The following is a 19,122-nucleotide window of genomic DNA, read 5'->3' on the forward strand; positions in this document are numbered from 1 at the left end:
TCATTAAACTTAGTAAGCTCCTTGACTTGCTTTTAATTAACAGCTTGGTTAGGGGTATTAAATTAAATCCTACACACTTAAATAGTAAAGTTAGACATTAATGAATGAGAAATGTTTTGTTATCATCAAAAACATATGGAGTCAACATTCTCCCCTTTTTTGATGAGGACAAAACACTCTTAAATTTAAGAGTGTAATGTCTATAAATAAAAAGAATATTTTGTGCAGTTTTAAGGATTTCTCCTCTAAACTATGTGCTTCCCCTATATATATGCTCTAATAAAACTATCCAACATAAATCCATTCAAACACAGGAGCATATATATGCATATGTTTAGTATTCAACCATTCATAATAAGATCAATCATAAAAGGTATAAAAACTCAGTGCAATATAAGTCACATAACCCAAAAAAAAAAACATTGTTTGGTACATAACACTGTCATAAAACATATAAACCACACAAACTTTGCTAACATTGTTCAGCACAAACCAGAAAACATACCAAGTCAAAGGCAATAAAAGCATATATAAAGATTGAGCTCATCATTCCTATCATCTTTACTTTCTAATCATATTTTCTTGTTTTCCTATATTTCTCCTCTTTTTTGGCATCATCTAAAAAGGTTTTGATTTGAATTAGATGAAGGTGAGGATTCATCAGTGCCAAAATGAAGATTGAGAGGTTTGGGAGAGCAGTGGGATGGAGAGTCTAATGGAATAGGCTAAGGGTCTATAGATTTAAAGGATTGTTGGGTGGAATTTAATGTCAGTCTTGCAAACTTTCTTCTTTTGAAGGTTTTGGTCTTAAGGGCTATACTTTTCTTGCCTTTACCAGTAGTCTTATTTGCTACAAGATCAGTGTCAATAGCTTTACCCTTGTTTAGATGTGCTTCTTCTGTAGTTGTTTTGTTTCTAATGGAACTGACTGAGCTTTTTGATTCATCATTACCTGTTGGTGTGTTAGGTCAACTTTAGCTTCATTGATGATATCTCTTTTGAGATCAAAAACGAGAATCTCTTTAGATTCTGCAAGGGAGTTCACAGCACTTTTTTCAACCTTTGAATGTTATTTTGCAACTTGGGCTTTTTTCTCTTTTTCTTTTTCTTCCTTATGCTCTACAATGGGTGGTTGTTTTTCTTTTTCCTATTCTTATTTAGCACTTTTCTTTCTAGATTCCATAATTCCAAATTGAGTCACATCTGAATTTTTAGGTATTTCCTTGTTAATTACCCTATCACAACCAAACGTTGCACTTTCAAATTGTTCTGTAGTAGTCCTCTCACTTGACTGACTTGCAACAAAGACAGAGGCTTTTAGAACTTTGGTTTCTTTAGCTGGATTTATCATAGCTTCAAGCTGTTGAAGTTTTTCTTCAATCTTTACCATCTTCTCAGCTTGATTAGTCAACTTCCTATCAATTCTCATCAAGAGATTAAGCATCATGTCACTCTGAAGTGGGGGTTGACTGGCCCTGGTGAAGGGTGTTGAATGACTACCAGTTGGAGAGAACTGAGGTCTACCTTTTGTGATCTTAATACATTCATTCCTCTCTATCTTGTACCCCATTTTCAATACACTACCCATGAATATTCCCTGATCCTTATTCTTCATGAGATCATACTAAAATCTTCCATTTCAATTTCCCTTCTTTTTCACTAAAGCTGTAATGATATTGTCATACGGTAGATTTGCTTTGTCCCCTAGTGTAGTTGTTCTGATCCTTTCCACCATTAATGAGAGGCCTAAGTAGTTTTACCAAAACAACACCATTTTGTCCTTATTTTCTTAGTCAAAACCTTAAAAATAAAAAGAGTATTTTTTTCCAAGCCTTATTTCTTTCTTTCTTGTTCCTTCTTAACTATAAAACCCTTTCCCTTCACGGCTGCAATCACCACACGACCACCATACCATTGCTGCAAATGACTCACCCTTTTATCTCTCTCCACCATTTAACACTATCATAACCCACCATACCTTCGATTTAACCTAAACTTTTGAAAACTTATTCCCAAAATCTAAAAAATGTTGAACTTGAAAGCTATCCCAACCTCAAAACAAGAAAATAAACTCATATCTATCATCTTTTTTTTTTCAAAAAGTTTTTCATCACTCTAGTTTTTTTTCTTTCTTGTGGTTGATGGTTGCTAGATGTAGGGTTAGTTTTTCTTATAGAAGGTTATTTGTTCTTTGACTCTCTAGGATTTTTTGTATCATTTTTCTAGCTCTCTGGGTTTTTTTTCCCCTCTAAATCCCTTATTTCCTTTTATTTATAAGTGCGAAAAAGGATTTTGAAAACCTTTCTCCCATAACTGTTTCCATTGGTAGTGCCTTGCATGCTACCAATGGCAGCATACTCAGATTTGGTAGCTTGCTACCAAGCCTTTGTTTTTTCTTAAAAAAACTTCCCTTTCTTGTAATTCGTGAAAGGTAAATGAACAGGGTTAAAACCCTTACCTAAAAATGGTTAGGTCTTTCTTGGAGAGAGGGGACGGCTGCCATGCCAAGCATGGCAACTAGGTCAAAGTTTTTTTTTTTTTAAGGACTTAGGCTTTTTGAATTTCAGGAGCTCAAAATGGATTCATTTAACAATGAAGATGGTTTTTGGGCTTCTACAGCCCAAAAGATGCCCAAAAAAGCCCAAGTATAAGTTGGGCTCAATTATAGCCTACAATCAAGCAAATAAAAGAAAGAAATTAAAATAAAATAAAATAAAGGAATGCTTAAAATTGATTCAGATAAAATGAGGTGTGTACATTATTATGTGCCAATATTTTCTTGGTGTCGAGAGTAACCACAACAATTACAAGAATAATAAAAAGTCACTTTAGCAATCCATGATCCAAATGGAGGAGAGTTCTTTTGAGAAAGAAAGAGTTAATGTGCAAAAGATTTGAGGTACACTTGTAAATACCAAGTGTTTTGATGACATAATTACCATTTTAATTGGTTTCACTTATCTTCAATGGGAAGATAATTAATTTGTAAATCTTGCAATTAAGAAACTTTTTTGTGGAGTGGACCGGATGCTCCATTTGTATGCAAGATCTGAGAGAAGATTTGTAAGGATTGATTGAAAGATGTGCTAGCAGAAAAGTAAAAAAGTGCAGTCATTGAGGTTAGTGTAAAAAAATTTTGTGATTGCAAAGGCATGTGGGGGTCATGGATTAACAAAGAAATTTGGGATACCATCATAGACGAGGAATGAGGGATTAATAAATAGCAAAATCGATCATAAAAAGAAAAAATAAATCACTTGACAGGAAAAGATGGAAGCATAATGAAGCACACATGCAATTCACTCCTTTTTCTTGTACGCGTAAAAAAGATGGTACGTTAATGCCTTGTCATTGTCACAATAATGTAGGTAACAAATTTCTTTAATGATGTTATCATTACACTTTTTGTTTTCGACTTAGAGGAAGGGGGATTTGAACCATACTCTTTAAGTAAGGAGATCATCTATCAACCAATGAGCCAAATGTTCGAGTGCGATGTTATCATTATACTTGATTTAACACAAACATAAAAGTATAAGGAGTAATTTTACCAAAATTGATATTTTACTTCGATACAAGGACTTAGTAAAGTATTATATCTACTGGAGATACATACATTTGTAGTATATGCTTGGACCCCAAATCTTAACTCTTTAAATTTGCCTAATAAAAAAATATTGGTAACAAAAGTTAACAATTTCATTTGTGTAAATGATTGATGTCCAGGGGCAGAGAGTGGTATAAAAGTTTTAAAATTTTTCATATTTTTTTACTATATACTTGGTACATTGTCAAGAGCATCCTCTAACTTTGATAAATTAATTGGTTTTATGATGCTCAAATTTAGACACCACCTTTCGTCTTTTCAAATTAAGGGGTCTAGGACTTAAAGCTTATAATATAATTTTTATTGGTCATTGAGCATCCTCCTCCTTAGTTCTCATTTAAAGAATCAAATGGTGTATAGTTGAATAAATTATTTTTGACTTGCTGGATACAACATATAATCTGATCATGAATTGTGATTCAATAGTTATTTTATATTATACTTGTGGTGTAATAGGTATTGATGTTAGTTAACATGATATATGATTTGTTAGAAAACATTGTCTATAATTTTGTAAGAGCATCCCTTTCTCATTGTTATATGGTATTTATTTATATGGAGCCTTCTTCATCTTTAAGCTCTTAACAAAAGTTGGCTTGCTCCGCCTTTATTGATGCCCTAACAAAGCCAATGTCACATTTTCCATGTGGCTTATTTTCTTTGCTATGGCAACTTAGTCATGGCACATATATATTTGTCATGGTAGCTTAGTTCGACTAATGTTTTAATCTTAATTATATTAATAATTTTCAAGAAGTTATTATAATTTAAAGTTATCATTTTCTTAATAATTTTGAGGGAAATAAAACAACTGTTGTTTAATTTTCTATGCACGCAAGTATACATATCACAAAGATAATAGTAATGAGTAAAGTGTCGATCACACAGAGAATTGAATTAATTCTTAATGTTAACTACTAAAATTGTAACACCTTAATCTTATCCAAACAATTAAATTTAAAATTATTAAAAAGAAAAATTAAAACTAATAAATTGAAACTAAAATTAAATAGTAAATTTGTTTTATAAAACTCACTTAACTACCAGACCTAAGATTATGATGTCCCTCAACACTTCATCTAATTATTGTCTTTCTTTCTTAACTGAGTTTAATGGATTAAATTGATAATCTAGAGTCCTAAATTATTTACAAGTCTCTGTCGAGTTTTTCATAAAAATACCTCTCTCAATTAATTTATTATATGTCTATGCAAATTAAATTGAAGAAAGATTCATTAAGTTCGTGCTCTAATTTTGGCTATTTATGGTTTATATGTGTATATCTACCCTATAGGCAAATCAAACCACCTAATCAACTAAGTGTATTAGATCATACACTATTCTATTCAAGGTCTACCTAAATCTCTTTTGTTAAGGTTTAACCTAGGTTTCCAATTCAATCTAATTGGTGATAAGAACAGAATAAAATAAACAACTTAAATCCATCAAACATAAGCAAAAAATAGATAAATAAATCAAACTACATATTAAGTTCAATCATAATCTTAGATAAAAAGCTTAGTTCCCCATAAAGTCATACATCATCATTGAATAAAGTTTGAACATTAAAAACAAAACCAAGTGAATAAGAGAATCAAAAAATAGAAAAACTCAAGAATTGTATTCTTGATCTCCAAATCTCCTTGGATCCTTCAAATTCTTCTTAGCTTCAATGACTTTGTGGCTTGACTCTCAACTGTCAATCTGGTGTTTCGTTATTTCCTCAAAGTCTTCCGAAAGGTTTTTTTAATAAGGCTTTAAAGTTAGACCAAGTTGGGTGAAGAAAGAAGTCAATTCCAATTAGGATTTCCTCATCAGACTACGTGGGCCGCAACCTTGCCTAATTAATTAACAGAAATTGTAAATGCTCTAGAGCTGTGCAGTTTTTCAACTTTGATAAGATTTTTAACCACCTTCTAAGCCGAATTGGAAGAAGTAATAAACATAAAAGTTGTATATTGTTCTCTTATCTTTTTAATGGTTAAAGAATCATTTCATTTGGATCTTTATACAAAAAGTTATGGCTGAAATGCTGAAACATATGCAGTGGAAGTCTGCACCTTGAAATTGCTCTTCTTCTTCCACTAAAATTCCTCTTTCATCAAACACCTACAAAACCACAAATAAATCAATAACAACCTATCTTAACAACATTAACACCAAATTAAGTATAAAATTAACTAAAATTAGACTGACTCACCTAAAATAACTAACTTAAAATAATTTAAATAAAACCTACTAATTTTTATGCATTACTACAAGAATTAAGCTAAAATACTATCAAAATTAAGCTCAAATAACTTTATATCATAGAGTTATCAACAACCTTTAGCCACACATGGCACATGGGGTTGGCAGTTGGCCAACTTTCAAATTCTCTAGTTTCTTACACAATAACATGCCAATTGACATCAGCTACAAACCTTGAAAGAACAACCATCATTTGCAACGTGTCTTGCCCCAAGCATCCCCGCCACCCCTTCAGTGGGCGAAGCCAACACCAACCACACTTAAATTTGAGCTGTACAATGTTGTTCCACTTCATTCTAAGGTCCACAAAACATTTTCAGATACTTATATAACAAACATACCTAAAATCTTATCACACCCATTTCAATTAGCAGTTAAATTCTTTTCCAAGCTTTCACTTTCCTTTTGTTCCCAAATTTTTGTAGCTTGACAGTTATGGTATAAGTTAGCATCTTCAATGCAAAACCCGACCCTATAAACACATGTCATGACATACATGCACTGAGCAGCATGTTATTACGCTAGGAAAGCTCTTAAGAATAGACGAAACCCGGTATTGTACCTAACGGTACACTTAAGTTGATTTAACCTCGAACTAGTTCAAATAGAAATCGTAGGATGAATTTAATATTTTACAGTCCAGGAATGACTAAAAATGATTGTTCAAAATTCGAGGGTTCATTTGGGAAAAATTAAAAATTTTGATGTTTAGGGGCAAAATCGTCATTTTGCCACCTAAGATAATAATTTGATCATGGAGTGAAATTTTTTACCAAAATTAACTATTTGGAGTATAATTTAATGATAGGAAGTGAAAAATTTTAATTCCGGTAATTTTCAAAACATAGCGGCAAAACGATAATTTTGTCACCCCGGGGTAAAACCGTAATTTTCACCACCCAAAACTTGTCAAAATCATAGGATATATTTATTTTTGGTATGAATAACTATGGTATTTTAAGTGGTGAAAAAATTGAAGTTTAAAGGACGAAATTTTAAAAACGGGCCAATGAAAAAGTGATACATGGCACTTTTTAATTATTTAATATTATTTTAAAGGAAAATCAGCCCATTTAAACCCCACATCAGGCGATGGTCGGCCATAAGGAGAAAATAAGAAAGAAAATAGAGAGGAAAGGAAGAAAAGAGAAAAACGAAAGGAAAACTAGAAAATTCAAAGGAGAATTCGCGTTTTTCGTCCGTTTACGCGTTTAACGATAAGATTTTTTTACTTTAGCTTGATTTCTACCTTTCCTATGCCTTTGTTTCCATTTAGCATGCTTGAGGAGAGAGAGCAAAAAGTGATACCAAGGGCTGACCGCATTTCAAAGGGAAGGATTTTGAAATTTTTATGTTTTGATTCTTAGTTAAATTGGTAGTTTTAGTTAGTTAAATATGTATAGAAATCAAATAGGACAAGAAAGCATGAAATTCTCACAATACCCACCCTTGGCCGAATATTCAGTGATGTACAATGATGATGAACTGATTTTTATTCTAAGAGAAATGAAGAGAAAATGATGAAAAATGGTTAAATGTGATAGAAAAATAAAGTGAAAAATTAACCGAGTTAATGTCCCATTTTTGACCGAATTTTTTGAGAAAAGTGAGCTGATTTTGGTGATTTTAGAGAGTTATTAGCTGATATTTAATGGTTAGAAATGTTGGAGAGAAAATGGGACAATTTAGAGCTAAAATGGAGCGCGTTAGCAATTTATCGGGTAAAGTACCAAAAATAGGTTAATACCGCATTTAAGCCGTTTTAGGCTATTGCATTTCATACCATGCATTAGTATAGGATTTAAGTCAATTATATAGTGATTTAACATCAATGTGGTGAATTGTGTAATTTTTGCAATGTGTCTAGGAGGAAAGCCTTCCGGTAAAGGCAAGGAAGTCGTACCCGACGAACAATGATCGGGGCACCTAAAAAGCATTTAATTTGTACAAACTGTGAGTAAACCTATTATTATTGTAAATTATCTAGAGTTTTTTTTTAAATACTCTTTATGTATTTTATGAAACGAAAATGAGATTAAAATGGGACTTTTGATGTTTTAGAAATAAATGTGACAAATAAATATATTATGTTGATTATCTAGAATAAGAAACTTTTGATCATGAAATTGAGCAATTGGAGGCTGCCAATTGTCTTGAAAAATATATTTTCCTATGAACGGCTTATGATATATGAGTATATGTGGCTATATTTTATAATTGCATTGGGAATTTATGTAAGCTATCTTTTACTATGCAGGGTGGATAAATAAATAAAAGTCACGTTATACTGTCGAAATTTTATTAAAATTGGTGGGTTTAGTCACTGCAGTGACGGGTTTTCGTAGACTGCCTATTAGAGGGGTACGGTAAACCTGGTTGCATAGTTACTCTGGTTGTAGAGGCGATGAGGGTAACTCCCGGGGTAGTGTTAGAGCTCACTTCACGTCGAACCCCCACGTGAATGTGTAACTCAGCCAACGCCAAGGAACGGCTTGTTTTCAAAACTAACATGTGTTTAACATGTGAATATCTTAACAACCTTGGCGGACTCGGTTAGATGCCTCGGCCAAGGTATCCCCGAGGACTAGTTTTTTGCTTGAGCCTATTTCTAATAAAAGTCATAAGCCTTAACAACTGTTTTGGTAAATTATAAATATTTTATGGTTTAAGAAATAAATTGAAAACCTTATGAAATGATTTGTGATTTGTTGTTTAAATTTGCCTCCATTTTACTCGCCTTTAGATATTTATAATAATGTCTGTTTACTCACTGGGATTGCAAAATCTCACCTACCTCCTTTCCAAATATTTCAGGCCTGTGGTAGCTTGTAGATACCCGATTTTGTCAAGGATTCCAGTTGACCCCTCTATCTCACAGACAGTAGATTACTATCACCAACACTTGGTGTATTTATGGGCCACTTGTCATTGTAATTATTATTGTACATTATAACTTTGTAAATTATTGGATGTCTGAATTTATTTTACTTCCACGTTACAAAAGATTACTTACACGTATTTCTGTAAATATTATTTTATATAAAAATACTATATTTTAATCAATATTTTGAATAGTAATATTTGTCTATAAATCCTTTTAAAAAATAAAAATAAAAATAAAATAATTTTTATCTTTTGATCTACTTGAGCCGGAGCCGACTAGTAATTGTTTAAAACGGAATATTTAACAACGATTACTCACAAGAAAGGTAAGAAACTGATACGTAAGTCTTGCGGGGTTCCGATTGGCATTCCGAGTAATAAGTGTCAATCGGGACGTTGCGACGGTTGTCATGGGCCCGAGGGAGGTTCTGGGTCGTGACATTCAAGGCCATCATCACCATTTTTGTTGCCTTTGTCCTCTCAATGGTTGCAACTGTATCAACTCAGGATGGTGCCAAAACACCTACCCCGATAGATACTGAAGCTACTTTCTCTCTGCTTGTTTCAAGGGTTGTTGTTGCATTCTCCCTTATCATTTCTCTCTTCACAATGTTGAAGCACTAAGTTTTAATAAGAGAATGTGCCGTTTCTTTCATTGGTTTTGATTATTTTGAGTGTGACTATATGTGCATCAGATTGAATTCATTCTTTTGTATCAATTATTCAATTTATATATTATGAAATAAAATGATTCATAATTGGTATGATTTGATTTCGTTGTACTTATTGCTATTAGATTTCAAATTTTGTTGTTGCTCTTCCCTTGCTTTAACCTGATTATGTCTTGTTCAGTGCTAGATAATTCTTATATTGTCTCGTATACTTTAATTTGTGTCTTGTATACTTCACAACAAAGATATTGTATCTAAAAAAAAGAAAAAGAAAAAGAAAGAAATTATGATAAATAAATTAATTTTTTTACACCTATGACAGAGTTTAAAAATATCCTATAAGCAACATTAATGATAAATTTGGGCGCTATGGAGAATGCAAGCAATTATGAGCTAAAAATCAACAACAAGCATGATGCAAGGCCGTAGTAGAAAGAGTTTAAACAGGCTTAGGATTTCCAGCTCCATGAGCTTCACATTGGACATTTTCTTCTCTCTTGTAAATCTCTAAGAATTAATCCTTGAGCTTCAAAACTATAAATTAGTTGAAAGTCACTACTTTGGTTCCCTTTGTAGGTGTGTGAATCTCAAGAATTTGAAAATGATTTGGAAGTTAAGTAGATTGTGGAAAGACTATTAAGTTATCTGCTCCACAGTTCGTACACTTGACTCTTGGCCGGTGTCAACAATCTTTCACCATAGGAAATGTTACCAAAAAGAAAATTTTGTACTTTGAAATTATATATATATATATATATACACACACAAGATTAATTTTATTCACAGTTGAACTTTAACTAGTTCACAATATTATATTTAAACTAGTTAATTAGTTAACAATTGTAATCTAACTAACTAAGTAGCGAATCAATAGCATTGTATTTTAACTGTATCACTGAACTACTTAATTTGTACATTTTATTTATCTCCTTCCCTCAAACTCAAGGTGATGCGATAGATGTCTACTTGAGTTTGGAAACTAAATCTTAAAATCGACTACTGGTTGCACAATGATCTCAAGTGACAATACTCTAAAATTTGCATCTAATTTTGGACGCACGGATTGTAATTGTTTTTCATCAAAACAATTGCAATTGCCTTGAAAATATCAGATTTCTTCATCTTAGTTTGAATTAACAAAAACAAAAGCCCAAATAGGAATCAAAAAGTCAAAATTAGCAAAAAATAGTGATTCTTTTTTTTCTGAATCTTTTTAGATTATTGCTGCTAATTTAGGTGGTGATTCTTTTGCTATTTAAGGGTTTAGAACCCCATTAAATAGGGCTGTTTAGGATTCAAATCCTTTTTTTTTTTTTTTTGCGATAAGAAAGGCAAGTGGAAGTGACTCTCAATTACCAAATTTGGCTGGTGTGAGTAGGCATTTAATGTCTATATGCGATTTTCTTCTTTGCTTAGGAAAAGAAGAGAAAATGTGGGTTAGGTGGTCTTTTGAGGGAGAATGAAAAAAGAAGTGGCATCAGTTGACATTCTTTTGATTTTGGGAGGAAAAGAAGGACTATTAATTTGTAAAATGGATACTATGCCCTAAACAGTTAAACAATGTTAATGTTTAAATTGAAAATTTTAAAATGTCTTTCTTTTTTTTTTTTACTTTTTTTAGATGGACTGACAATGTTCTCTATTTCTATCTATCACCCCATGGTCAAATCTGGCTCAAATCCGACCAAATGTCTCGAGGAGCACTAGATTCGGTTCTCCCAAGACCACCAAGATTGGTGCTCCCTAGGAAGTACTGCATGTGTACTACCTATGGAGCACGCGAACGGTGCTCTTTGGGAAACAAGCGAACGATGCTTCCTAAGGAGTACTTGATCGATGCTCCCAATGAGCACTTGAGGAGGTTTGTTTTAATAAGAAAAAGAAATTAAAAATAAAAAATTATAATTTATATAAGGTGATCATTTATAAAATTGATGAAGGATAAATTTATTTTTTTAATATTACTATGTCATCAAACTAACGAAAATATTAACAGTAGATTAATAGTTGGATTTATGTGTCTAGTAAAAAATATTCTTTTGAGACTAACAATTTATTTTAAAAACTAATAAACTTGTATGGAATTATGACTAAAAGTTAAAAGGTGAAGGTATTTTACCCTATATATATATATATATATATATATGTACANTTACCTTACTATATATATATATATATATATATGTACATAAAAATTTAACAAACAATAAAATAAATAAAAAGATAGTAAAATGGTTAAGGAAAAACCCATTGGGCTTCATGTGTTCTACAAACAAGAAATTGGAATTTAAACCCAATCCAAAGAAAAGAAACAAGGGTTTCGGTCCAAAACCCAATTTTAGAATCAAGTCAAATATGAACAAGGTCCAAAGAAACTAAGCAGTTCAAAGAAGCGTAAATCATTTGGGGATAGACAAAAATAAAATAAATTCAAGTGAAAAAAGTAAAATAAAATAAGTAAAAAAAAAGGGAATGAGTGAAATAAAAAGAAAACGATTAAATCTATAAGATAAAATAAGGTGTCTACACACATCATCAATATGTCAATGAAATATTACATGACTGATTTTGTCTTTTGTCATGACAACGAAATTAACATACTTGTTTAACGGTGAAATCAATTATCTTTGATTTAACACCTATAAAGAAATGTCTGATATTTCAGAAACACCTATGAAAATACAGGACTAAATAATCAACATTGATATTTTACTTCAGTTGAAAGATTTACGAGATATTTACATCTTCAGAAGATACATATATACTTAAACTAAATGCTAGGATGCTCAATCTTAACTTTTTGAAATTCCTCTAATAATAAAAGAAAATCAATAACAGAAATTAACTATTTTGATCCGTGTAAATAATTGATGTCTAAAAACGTATTATGACATTTTCCGCACCGCGTAGTTTCTTTGACGTGGCAGCTTAGTCTGGCATATTTTCTTTGACATGGCAACTTGGTCAGACTAATGCATTCACTCTTAATTATGCTAATAATTTTCAAGAAGTTAGTATAACTTAGCATTCATCATTGTCTTACTTTGTCTTTTTGAGGGAAATAAAAGTAGTTACTGGCGACCTTTAGCCGTACGCGGCACATGGGGTTGACGGTTGGCCAACTCACCAATTCTCTAGTTTCTTATACGAGAACATGCAACCGACATCAGCTTCAAACCTTGAAAGGGCAGCCATCATTTGCAACGCGTCCTGCCTCAACCACCTCCGCCGCCCCATCAGTGGACCAAGCCAACGCCAATCTCACTTTAATTTGAGCTGTACAATGCTGCTCCATTTCATTCTGAGGTCCACAAATCATTTTCACATACCTATATATAAACACGCAAACCTGAAATCTTGTCTCACCCATCTCCAGTAGCTGTTGAATTCTTTGCCAGGTTTTCACTTTCCTTGTGTTCTTAAATTTTTGTAGCTTAACAATTATGGCACAAGTTAGCATCTCCAAGGCCATTATCACCATATTTGTTGCCTTTGTCCTCTCAATAGCTGCAACTGTATCAGCTCAGGATGGTGCCATGGCACCTGCCCCGATGGATACTGGAGCTGCTTTCTTTCTGCCAGTTTCAGGGGTTGCTGTTGCATTCTCCCTTACCATTTCTCTCTTCGCAATGTTGAAGCTCTGAGTTTTTATACAGAGAATGTGCTGTTTCTTTCATTGCTTCTGATTGTTTGGAGTGTGAATATATATGGATCAGTATGAATTTATTCTTTTGTATCAACTATTCTATTTATATATGATAAATAAAAGTTAAAGTTATTCATAGTTGGTGTGTGCTTCAAAAGGCAATGAGACAGAACAAGGTGCTAATTTAGCAAAATATAGTTTCTCAATATATATCAGAAGATCAGAACTGGTTGAGGAATATCCCAATGTTATTAGTTCTATTGTCAATTCGGATTATACCTGTTCTCCTACGACTCATTTTTTTATCAACTGCTCAATGTGCAGGGGATTTTTTTTCTTTCTTACTGGATTCTTGCATATTACTGTGCATGATCAGGCTTGCTGTACAGGGGTATTTTTGTTGCTGTTTTGTTCCGCTTGATCTTTTTTTTGGTTTTCTGAGGTTTTCAAATCTCTTGTGCTTGTTGGGAGGTTGTACATTTTGTTTTGGGGGTTCATTGGGTGACCTTGCCGCTGCAGATCATGTTTTTCGTTATCTGCAGACTCCTTTCATGGTGGTTGGAGGTTGATTGCCGTCCTGTTGGATGTATCTTTTTGCATAGTTAATGAAATGTTTGATTCAGTCCTTCAAAAAAAATTTCAATGGTCAACATGGCTTTTTATCGAATCAATAAGAGCATATATTATTCTTCAAAATTATTTTGATTTCTAATGCAATCAATTGTCTATCAAAGTGTTGAAATTCTTATTTCCTACCCATTAAAAAAAATCATTGGTAATGATGAATTGAAACAATAATTAATCCTAAATTTCAATTTAATTTATATGACAATGTAAATTTGCTCATGTTATTGTAAATTAAACTTGGGTAATAAAATCGAAATTCATCGAAACGGAATGTAAATTTAATAATCATTAAACAATTGATGTATAGATCTTCAATATTATCTTTCTTTCTAATTGAGAATTCCCACTTCGAATTGCAAACTTTCAATTCTATCATATCAATTGACATAGAATACTTGGCTAATATAATCTAAAGTTTTATGATATTCGGCATCTAACGGGAAAGGAAATTAAGGTAACAATTTTGTCAATTTCCACGGCTAAAAACAGATCATGCAACTAAAGGAATTGATCCATATATTCACCATAGAAGTCAATACTAACAAATCCTTTATATTTTGACAAGAATTTCTCAATACCCAGAATACATGAATTTTGTTTTTCAATCCATCCAAACTAAAAACAATCACCGACAAGAGAAGCATCAACTCAATTTTTTACTGGAACCATATGTGTAATAGCATCAACCATACTGTTTTCAGACATTCATTTCGAAAATAATGCCTGGACATCAATATTTGATAACTTTGGAACTACTCCAAAAGATATGGCATTCAAACTAAAATTTGTTAATTGAGAGATGAGAAAATTCATTAGAAAACCTAGACTCCAACTTAAAGTAGGCAATTCAGGAAAATGACAAATTAATCTCGAAAAGAACCCCAGCCGACAACTACTCCACAAAATCTTTTTGTAGAGTTATATTAGGTAGAGGGGAGGGGAACCAAAAATATGTGAAAATGTGTTTGGATGGGCATGGCACCCTCGAATTTGTTGGTTAGTACTGAAAAGAAGAGTGGCAGTGAAAAAGGAGCTTCTTCGAGGAGGGATAATTGCGGAAGGATCGACACTATGCCTTCGATGCAAAGAGGAAATAGAGTCAGTCAAATCATTTGTTCTTCCTATTTGTTGAGGCATGGAGGATATGGAGCATGTGGTGTGAGAATTCGGGGGTGCGATGGGTCGCTCCAAAAGACGCTAGCGGCTTTTTCCGGAGATGGTGGAATTGAGATGTCCCAAAGAAAAGGGGTCATGCATGGAGGAAGGCTTTCCATGCCACTATTTGGGTTCATATGGTTGCATCAGAATGAGATGGTATTCCGAGGAAAAGTTTCGGATGCAGAATAGATTTACAAAATGATCAAACTCAGGGCCGCATGGTGGTATAAAGCAAGGTTTCCAGAAACAGGAGACGTGGTGGTGGATTTTATCCAAAACCCGAGTGTTGCAAAGGTACAAATTATGGCCAAAAAAGTAAGAAAATGAGGCTCATGGGAAAACTCGCTAGCGGTTAGTATGAAATTTAATGTGAATAGAGCCTCTAAAGGGAAACTAGGAAAGGCGGCAGGACTTCGAGACGAGGAGGAATTGGTGAAGATGATGTTCTTAATGTCAATTGCAAAGTTTCTGGCAATAAAGGAAGCTTTTGTGCTTTACGCTAGCACAAAATGGAAATATTCACATGCTTAATAATCGAGAGCGACTCTACCAATGCAAAGCCTACATCCACATCATGGAGGCTAAGGTCACATACTTGGAACATTGAGTACATGGGGAACAAAATAGGTGAGTGGAGGATTCGGCACACTTTGCGTAAAGCTAATTATATGGCTTATAAGCTCGCGAAGGAAGGAGTCCAAAGGGTTGAGAATATACTAGTGGTCGTGGAGCACAATGGATGGGTGGGTTATGTGGTGACACTGACAGAGATAAATAGCCACATAAGAGGAGTGATAGGCCCGTAGGGTATTGCTGGGGTGGTGGGGGGGGGGGGGGGGGGGGTGGGTGGCGGGCGGTGGGGGCGCGAGGGGTTGGAGTGTGTGAGGGAGTGAGGTTGAGATCTGTAGTTTGTTTTGACAGGTTTGCAAAGCATTTATGTCATTTATTTTATGTCATCTCTTTTTATTTAAACTAACGGATGTATGATGCTCTCACTTGAACTTTTTTAAGTGTGTTGTTTGTTGAAGAGGGGACGGATGACTAGGGAGTTTCAAAAGACACAGCTAGTATGACTTTTTTTTCCCTTCAAATGAGAAGTTGTTGCCTTATTTTTCGAATTGAATAAGGATTGCTCTTGGAACTTGGTGGGACTATGTAAATGGGATGGATCCATTAGAGGTGTCAAGGGCAACATAATGAAAAGGAAAAATAAAAAATATATATTATAATAAATAAAAAAAGAAAAATTTGTGAGAAATAACCTTGCTAATAAGCCCATTTCAAAAATAGCCATCAATAAAAAGGTAATTGTTTTTACTCAATTTTTGCCATGAGTTGACAAATTGTCCTTGAAGACATTTCAAACAAATTAAATGCTCTCAACTTTTCTCTCCCGCCATTTGTCTGTTGTGTTCCTCATTTTTCTCTTTCGCCATCCAGCTTTCTCTTATTTTACCACCATCACAATCTCTTTGTCTATCTTTCGTTATCTCTCCATATCATCGGTGATTTACAAACCAAAAAGCCTAACATGGAAAGTAACAACATATTAGGTTTATTAGTTTTCATTCATGAAACACTCTTTCTGTCTATCTCTCACCATATTATCGTTGATCTACAGACCAAAAAGCATGGCATGGTGAGTAACAATAAGTTCTTAGGTTTATTGATGTTGAGTTTTTCAGTGATTCAAGTCTAGTTAAACATGCCTTGACGTGTAACAAAGTGATTCATGCCTTGACGTGTAACATCAATAGGAAGAAGGAAGTTTTGGCGTGTAATATTTGGTGCTAAAGCTTTAGACTTAGCATGTAACGTCTGGTGTTGAAGCTTTTGTCTTGGCATGTAACATTTGGTGCTGAAGCTTTGACCTTGGCATGTAACATTTGTTGCTGAAGTTTTGGTGTGTAACATTCTCTGCTAAAATGTGTAAAATTTGCTTTGGCTTGCACTGTCGTTTTATTTTTCTTTTCTATTATTAAACATGACGCGTAACTTGCTCATTTGTATTTCACTACAACATAAACTCATGGAGTTAAAATGTGTAATAACTTTTTTTCAACTATAACAATATTTTTTTGAACATAGCATGTAATAACGATATTTTTTAAATATAGCGTGTAACTTATTTTCTATCTTTGTATTTCACTAAGACATAAACATGGAGTGTAACTTGATCTATGTCTGTGTATTTCACTAAAACATAAACTCTTGAAGTTAAACACCTTCAACATGGTGCGTAACAATTTTTTTCAACATAGCGTGGAACAATATTTTTTTTTTAGTTTTTTGAGTTGATTCTTTCGTCGAAGCTCTTACAGCAATTGCAAACCACCAGTACCTCTTTACGGTTGCAACTATCAAGCCTTCGAGATCTTTTGCAGCAACCCCACCAACTAAAGAAAAAAAAACAAAAGATTCATTGAAAATCAAAGTAGCTTTGTCTTCACTTCTCTTTTTTTTTTTTCTCCATTTATTCGTTTGTATGTATGAGAGGATGATTATGATGATGACCCTTCTTTCTTCTTTTTTATCTTTCTTTTTCTATACTTTAAATATTTTGTTTTTAGCTTTTACACTTAAAGTTGTCAACGAGTAAGGTACTCATTAATTTTGAGGTACCCAAACCTTAACCCTATAAAAATTTAAATACTCAAACCCTATTAACTACCCGAATAATTTTAAAAATTACTGCCTTAACCCTAATACATTCTCACTACCTTATAATTATCCTAACCCGTTTAAAAACCCGATTAAAATAAAAAATATTAAAATGTTCTTTATGGGTACCAGCAATGAAGGACCAACAATGGAGCAGCAATAATGGAGGATCAAAGCAGTTGGCTAAGGGAAAAAAAGAAGAATGAGGGAAAGAAGAAGAAGGAATAAAGAAGAATTGCCACTTACTATAAAGCTTTGAAGTTAAGCCAAGTTGGATGAAGAAAGAAGTCAATTTCAATCAAGATTTCCTTATCAAAGTACGTGAGCCGTGTCGTAATGTGCGGGTCCGAGAACCCGACCTCCAAACGCGATGAAAACTCTAAAAAATTAGGAGTCGCCACCAATATTTTTACTAGGTGTGATTGGCCACTTATTGACTCGATTCTAATCGGCGAAGTCTTAATTAGATTTAAGCCCGCCGAAAGAATCTTAAACTGGTCTACGTTTTTTTTTAGATCTAGGTTCGGGAGTACAGTTACGCTCAGGGAAAGATTAGCACCCCCAGGATGCCCGTTCCATGAACGGTACCATTTTTAGATTACCCTATTAGGCTTTATTTTTTAAGTTTATTTTATTTCCTTAACTATAACTTGTTTATTATATCTCCAATTTTATCTCATATTTAACCAAAATTGAATGCAAATGTGAGGAAATATGAGATGCATGGTGTGAGATAAAAATGTCGAATGAATAACCTTTTATTGAGGACGTTCTCCCGAATCCGCCCATCATATTGGTGGGATCCGGGGTGTTCTCTCACCTAGGGAATTCTTCGAGAAACTCGCCTTCACAAATTCAACGAATAATTCCCATCATCGGAGTTATCGTACGTTTTTCTTTAAAAAATAATATTTTCGTGAATAATAAACCTAATACAAGCAAAAGCCTTTTATTAAAGACATTTCTCGAGCCCTCCCATCATATTAGTGGGATTCGGGAACACCTTTTCACTTAGAAAACTTTTTGAGGAATACCCGCCTTCGCAAGACTCTCGGAAGATTCCATCATCGGGGCTTAAACTCNTTTATTTATTTTATTTTATTTATTTATCTTTTATTATTATTATTATTATATTTTTTATATTTTTTTCTTATCCTAAGTTTCTCCTATATTTCCCTTGCTATTTCTTATGAAATTTCTTTCTTTATATTTCCCTTATTTATAATTGGATACTTTATAAATTGTTCATGATTCCATGTTATTTTAATGAACAAAAATCTCATCATTTTTTTACTATTTTTATTATTTTATATTTTATATTTCTTTATTAATTTTTATTATTATATCCTTTATTTTATTTCTTATTTTTTTTTATATTCTTCTTTTTCATCTATTATTTATTTATTTATTATTTCATGAATGATTTTATGTTTTTATTTTTTTTCATAAAAATTTCGGGATCTCAAAATAGAGGCCCTCCCATCGTACTGGTAGAGCCTTAATTCGAATTCCGAACCTAAGAAAAATTGGCCCGAGATTGCGACTTCTCGCGTCCCGATCGATCATCCCATCATTGGTACATTATACTTGTAGTTAATGTTATGGAATATTATTATTAT

The sequence above is a fragment of the Theobroma cacao genome, chromosome 5, assembly GCF_000208745.1.
Source record: "Theobroma cacao cultivar B97-61/B2 chromosome 5, Criollo_cocoa_genome_V2, whole genome shotgun sequence".
NCBI lineage: Eukaryota > Viridiplantae > Streptophyta > Magnoliopsida > Malvales > Malvaceae > Theobroma > Theobroma cacao.